The sequence below is a fragment of the Carlito syrichta genome, unplaced genomic scaffold (genome assembly GCF_000164805.1).
Source record: "Carlito syrichta isolate Samal-C Ts95f unplaced genomic scaffold, Tarsius_syrichta-2.0.1 Scaffold153745, whole genome shotgun sequence".
Lineage (NCBI taxonomy): Eukaryota > Metazoa > Chordata > Mammalia > Primates > Tarsiidae > Carlito > Carlito syrichta.
Window position 1 is genome coordinate 9,740 of NW_007097841.1, and position 7,206 is coordinate 16,945.

A 7,206-nucleotide genomic window follows, 5' to 3' on the forward strand; every position below is an offset into this window, starting at 1 on the left:
TGGGGTCGTGATGGATTAAAGCCTCTGACACTGAGAACCGCCGCGTCCGGTCGTGTCTTCATTTCTGGGCGGAGCTAGCAGCTGCCCGGGGGAGGGTGTGTCCGGGGCCCCGCCTGGCCCCTTGTGTGTCCCACGCCCCTCCCGGCCTGGACCCGGTTCCAGTGGCCCCTGGGCCCTGGCGGTGTCATTGGTGGGGGTAGCCGGGGACACACCAGGTGGTGGGTCTCGCAGTCCCGGGAGCACAGTGCGCCCTGGTGCCCGCGGCCGCAGGCCGGGACCCCAGAAGCCCTGAGCGCCCCCTCCACACGCCGGCCACAAGGTGGGTATGGGACACAGGAGACCGACCCCTTGGAGCTGGTGCTGGAAGTCAAGGGGTGGAGGTGTCCGGAGGGATGCAGGAAAGCAGGGGAAGGGAGCATCCCTGTCGCTGCCGTTGGAACAGGGAGACCTGGTGGAGGTGGAGGGAGCAGCCTGTGCAAAGGCCCTGGGGCAGGACGGCAGCTGGTGTTCTGGAGGCCCATGGGGCCAGAGCGGAGGAGGAAGGGCCGGCTGGGCAGGGCCTGGTGGGCTGCGGGGAGGGGCTGGGCTCTGACCCCGAGGGCGGTGGGAGCGCTGGCAGGCTGTGGGCAGAGGAGGGAAGGCCTGACCCCGGCTCACGGGCACCCCTGGTGGCTGCTGTGGGAGGCCGTCGGGGCAGCGAGGGCAGGCGTCCGGTGGGGGGGAGGTTGGTCCGTTTTGAAGGTGGAGCCAGCAGGACTGGCTGAGAGGGGGGTGGGGCGAGGGAGCTGGGGGCGGCTTGGCAGGTGGCTGTGCCTGGAGCTGGGCAGGGAAGCTGGAGGGGCGGCAGGGTGCCCGGGCCAGGCTCAGGCGCCTGGGTTGGCTTGCAGGGCGAGCCCGAGGGTGGTCGCCGGCGGAGAGGGGGAGGAGCCAGGACCAGGCCGGGCAGGACAGGGCCAGCCCAGGGACCCTCACTGGGCCGGCGCCCTCGTGGCTCCTGCCATGTGGCTGTGTCCTGGGCGGGCAACCCCCTGACGACGCATCACCAGCATCCACCCTCCCCCAGTCCCCAGAGTCTCCTCAGCCAGCTTCCTCCGGCCTCCTCAGCACTGCCAGGACTCAGTTTCCCCTCCTGCTACCAGGAAGTAGGACAGGCACTTTCCGACATGCATGGTTGCCGCCACCTCCCAACAGGCCATCTGTCTGCTCCTCCAACCTCGCGACAGCCCTCCCTGCCGGGGACAGACATGTCCCGCCGTGAGGCCCTGGCCCCGTGTGGCATTTTTGAGATGTCCTGTCCGTCCTCGAGCTGCCCCAAGCCAGGTGGGGCCCCACGATGGAGCAGGGGGCTGTCTGAAATGCCCTAAAATGGGCCCAGCTGCTTGAGACAGGACCTCACTGTTTTCCCAGAAGAATTAAAACCAGCAGGTATTTGGGAGGCCAAGGTGAGAGGATGGCCTGAGCCCAGGAGTTTGAGATCAGCATGGGCAACATAGAAAGGCTGTGACTGTACAATAAATAAGAAAATGAGCTGGATGTGGTGGCACGCACCTGTAGTTCCGGCTACTCGGGAGGCAGAGGCAGGAGAATTGCCCAAGCCCAGCAAGTTGAGGCTGTAGTAGCCATCATTGTGACTCTGCACTCCAGACTGGGCCACAGAGTGAGGCTCTGACTCATAAAAACCAAAAAACACCCAGCAGGTAGTTCTGCCAAGGTGCCTGCTCAAAGCTGACAGACTAACTTGCACCCCAGGCCAAGCCTCAGGCGGTGTCAGCCTGTGCAGTCAGCACCGAGTTGATTCATTCCTTCCGCTAGCAAGGCTTCCCCCACCCACCGTGCGCCATGCCCAGGGAGGTGCTGAGAAAAGGGAGCCATGACCAAAAACAGCTTAAGAAAAGTGTTTCAGACACATGGTCTCCCTCTGTCTCCCAGGATGGAGTGCAGTGGCACAGTCAGAGCTCACCACAGCCTCCAACTCCTGGGCTCAAGCGATCCTCCCGCCTCAGCCTCCCAAAGTGCTGGGACTACAGGCACCACCACCCCCGGCCCCAAAATACTGCTGTGACACGTGCCCTGATGGATGGGAACAGGGCAAGAAATGGGATGCTAAGCAGGGGTCGGTCTCAGAGGTCCATCAGGGGGATGTCAGGGTCACACTTCTGTGCCCTGGCCCCTGGTGGGATGCGGATCAGAGACTCGGACTGTGGCACAGGGCGTGGGGTGCAGTGTCCTCCCAGGGCCAGGGAGGGCAGCTACGGCCTTGGCCAGATCCGGCCCAGCCGGGTGGGCACACAGCCCATGCACCATCCCCACACAGCACCGTCCCTCTGTCCCTTGGACCTGCAAACCTGCGGAGTCAGCGTGGAGTCCAGCTGGCCTGCACAACCCAGAGCACGAGGTCGCCAGCCCTTCACAGGAACGTGCTCAGCCTGACCTGGTGGGCACGGGGTGACAGCATCCACCTTTCCTCTGGGCCTTGACAAAGTGTTCCCTGAGAGGGACAGATCTTGGTGCTCGAGAAGGCTCCCAAGTGGGCAGGGACAACCCACCCAGTGCCACCAAAGGAGCAGGGGCCTCTGTCTATCTGCCCGTTGTCCATCTGTTCATCCATCCTTCCATCCATCCACTCATCCATCCATCCAACCATCCATCCAACCATCCATCCAACCTTCCCTCCATCCATCCATCCATCCAACCATCCAACCATCCATCCAACCTTCCATCCATCCAACCATCCAGCCTTCCATCCAACCATTCATCCATCCAACCATCCAACCATCCATCCAACCTTCCATCCATCCAACCATCCAACCTTCCATCCAACCATTCATCCATCCAACCATCCAACCATCCATCCAACCTTCCATCCATCCAACCATCCAGCCTTCCATCCAACCTTCCCTCCATCCATCCATCCAACCATCCAACCTTCCATCCAACCTTCCCTCCATCCATCCATCCAACCATCCAACCGTCCATCCAACCTTCCATCCATCCATCCATCCAACCATCCAACCTTCCATCCAACCATCCATCCATCCAACCATCCAACCTTCCCTCCATCCATCCAACCATCCAACCTTCCATCCATCCATCCATCCATCCATCCAACCTTCCCTCCATCCAACTATCCATCCATCCATCCAACCTTCCCTCCATCCAACCTTCCATCCATCCATCCATCCAACCATCCATCCAACCATCCAACCATCCAACCTTCCCTCCATCCGCCCACCTGTCCTCCTGTCCGCCCACTGGGGCTCTCCCTCCACCCCTGGGCCCCTCCGCCTGTCCCTCTAACTGCAGGGCTGGGGAAGCCTGACTTGTCCCATGTCCCCCCTGCAGGCCCCGCCCCGCCACCACCTGGAGCCGGCGCCCATGCCCTGCAGTCCTGAGTCTGGCTCCCGCCTGCCAGGGCCAAGATTCCCGACTTCCTGCTTTCGTGATGGTGCTGAGACCTCCGAGCGTTCCTCCCTCTGTGTGACCTGGCCTGCCTCCCAGCAAGGCTGCCGGGAACTCAGAGTCACACCTGTCATGACCGTTCGGGAGAGGTGCCCCAAGGATCCAGGGCTGGGAACCCGCCTGGGGACTGCCGAGGGGTCAGATTTACCACCTGCTTCGCTCTGTTGGTGGCGAGAGTAGGATTACTTGCGGCCACAGGCGTCCTGGGGTGACACCCGGCGTGCCTGCTGATGGCCAGACAGGGACAAATGACCCCTCCCGACAGCTTCCAGATGGGGAGGAGCGGCCTCTGGGCCGCCACAGCCTCCACCCCACAAGCCCCAGTCCCTGCTTTAGAAACAAAGCCGTGACCGGGCGTGGGAACTCCCTCCTGCAATCCCAGCCCTCTGGGAGGCTGAGGCAACAGGACTGACGGGGGCCAGGAGTTTGAGACCAGCCAGGGCAACATCGTGAGACCTTGTCTCTACAGGAAATAAATAAATTTTTTTAAATGAGCCAGATGTGGTGGCGTGTGCATGTCATCCCAGCACTCGGGAGGCTGAGGCAGGAGGACCGCCTGAGCCCAGGAGGTCGAGGCTGCAGTGAGCTGTGATTGCACCACTGCACCCTTGCCTGGGTGACAGAGCGAGCAGGCCCTGTCTCTAAAATTAACAATGATAATAATACTTAGCTGGGCGCAGTGGTTCCTGCCTGTCATCCTAGCACTCTGGGAGGCCGAGGTGAGTGGATTGCCTGAGCCCGCGGGTTCGAGACCCACCCGGGCAATTTGGCGAGCCCTTGTCTCTACAGTAAATCAAAAAATTAGCCGGGCGTGGTGGCGCGTGCCTGTGGCTCCAGATCCTTGGAAGGCTGAGGCAGAAGGTTTGCCAGATCCCAGCAGGTCGAGGCTGCAGTGGCCGGGAGCATGCCACTGCCCTCCAGTCTGGGCGATGAAATGAGACTCCGACTCAAAATAATAATAATGATACTTGGATGAATGAATGAGTAAATGGAGACGGGGTGGGTTTTCCCACGATGAATTCTAATGAACAAGCACGAGGAAAGAGGGGTGTCTCGGGCGTCTTGCGCTGCGTGAAGCCCCTGTGTGACCCCGTTCATCCCAAAACCCCACCCGACACTGGGGGGTTCCATTTCCACCCCCATGAATTCTGGGGACGTGCCTGGACCCCGGCCAGGAGAAAGCATTAACAGTCAGTCACTCAGCAAACACCGATGCCGTGGATGGTGCTGTTCCGGGACCTTGGGCTACACTGGGGTAGAGACGGGCAAAAACCTGCCCGCGGGCGCTCGGGTCCTCGACGGACTGACGGGAGAAATGGCCGAATTGCAGAGGCTCACCACAGTCTCGGCCTCCGGGGCTCAGGCCTCCCGCCTCAGCCTCCCGAGTAGCCAGAATTACAGGCCTGCGCTACCACGCCCGGCTGATTTTTTGATTTATTGTAGAGCTGAGGTCTCGCTGCCTGGACGGGTCTCGAACCCGCGGGCTCAGGCAGTCCACTCACCTCAGCCTCCCAAAGGCGCGGGATTACAGGCTGAGCCACCGAGTCTGGCTTCCAACAGAGGCTTTTAATCACGTGAAAGGAGGCCAACCTCACTCCCTCTAGAGGCATGAGTGTTACACCCGTGCCCAGATGTCATGCTGCACTTAGACAAAGATCACCCAGTAGGTCACAGCCAATGTCCGGGAAGGTCCCAGGAAGTACCCAGCACACACAGCACAAGAATTAAAACATAGAATCCCAAAGGCTGGGCGTGGTGGCTCACACCTGTCATCCTAGCACTTTGGGAGGCCGGGACAGGAGGCTCGCTGGAGGCCAGGAGTCTGAGATCCACCTGGGCCACATAGTGAGACCCCGTCTCTACAAAAAATAAAACAACGTTTTATTAAAAAAAAAAGAATGTCAGCCCCAACACCGTGGCCCCAGGCTGCCCGAGTGGTTAGACCCTCCAGCAGGTGGACCCACGTGGCCGCCGTGGGTGTGGTTGGTGTTATCGGTGCCACAGAGAAATGTTCTCTCGAAACTCGTGTTTCTTTTTTCTTTTTTGATTGGGAGCTGGGGTCTCCCCCTGTGTCCCAGGCTGGCGTGCAGTGGCACGATCGCAGCTCACCGCAGCCTCGACCTCCTGGCCTCAGGAGGTCCTCCTGCCTCGGCCTCCCGAGTAGCTGGGACTACAGGCACATGCCACCGTCTCTGGCTAACTTTGGGTTTATTTACTGTAGAGACGAGTTCTCGCTGGGCTGCCCAGGCTGGCCTCGAAACTCCCGGGTGGGCTCCACGGATCCTCCCGCCTCGGCCTCTCCGTGTGCCGGAAGGACAGGCTTGGGCCACCGCGCCTGGCCTCACTTTATTTTTCACGATGGCTGCGTTTCAGAACCAAGCCACAGAATTCCTGAAAATCCAGCGGCTGATGGTGGCGGGTGCAGCCCCGGGGGTCCCACACCAGCCTCTGTGCGCCGCATGGTGGGACCAGCACCCATGTGGCCGCCTTCCGTCCCCAGCGATGGGCTCTATCTGTGTGATCCCGGGATGTTCCGCCCCGAGGAAAATAAAACCTGTGGCTAGGCCCAAGGGGCCTGTAATTGTTGGAAGATGATCTCTCCTGCTTTCTCATCGGTTTTTGCATCCAAGATGGCCGGTGGCCCCATGTGACATTGCTGCCACACCTCCCAACCGTCAGCTCCACCAGGGCCAGGCTGATAAATGCCACTTGGCCCCCGTCCTTCCCAGCCACAATCTCTCCAGTGCTGTGACGGTGCGACTTTCACCCCTAACGAGCCAGTTTGGAGCCACTGATCCATTTTTTAAAGGCTTTTTAAAAAATTATTTGCAGAAATGGGGTCTTGCTGTGTTGCCCAGGCAGGTCTCAGACTTCAAGGTTCAAGCCATCCTCCCAGCTCGGCCTCCCAAAGTGTTCGTGTCTTTCCTTGAAACCCAGCACTTATGGAAAAGTACATGTAAGTGAGCAACTTGAATTTTCTTTTTTTTTTTTTTTTTGAGTCAGAGTCTCACTCCATCGCCCAGACTGGAGTGCAGCGGCCGCTCCCGGCCACCGCAACCTGGACCTGCTGGGCTCCGGCCATCCTTCCGCCTCAGCCTTCCGAGTAGCTGGAACTACAGGCACGCGCCGCCACGCCCAGCTAATTTTTTTTTTGATTTATTGTAGAGATGAGATCTCACCAAGTTGCCCAGGTGGGTCGCGAACCTGTGGGCTCAGGCAATCCACTCACCTCGGCCTCCCAAAGCGCGGGATGACAGGCTGAGCCACCGAGCCCGGCCAACAACTTGAATTTTCACAGCCTGAACTGCTGCAGAATCAGTCCCCATCATGAAGCAGGGCCATTGCGTTCCCCCCAGGGAAAGCCCCTATGGGCCGCCTCCCAAGGGGTGCCCCGTACCCTGATGCCCATTACCCTGGATTCATTTTGCTTGTTCTGTGTTTTTTCTACATGGAACCACACAGTATGTGCTTTGCATCCGTCCTTCCACTTAACATTTTATCTTTGAAACTCACCCACGCTGTCCGTTGCTGTTGGTCATTTTTAAATTTATTTTTTTTTTATTTTTTGAGTTGGAGTCTCACTCTGTCGCCCAGACTGGAGGGCAGTGGCCATATCCGGCCACCGCAGCCTCGACCTGCTGGGCTCTGGCGATCCTTCCGCCTCAACCTTCCAAGTAGCCGGAATTACAGGCGCACACTACCACGCCCGGCTTATTTTTGAATTTATTGTAGAGATGAGGTCTCACT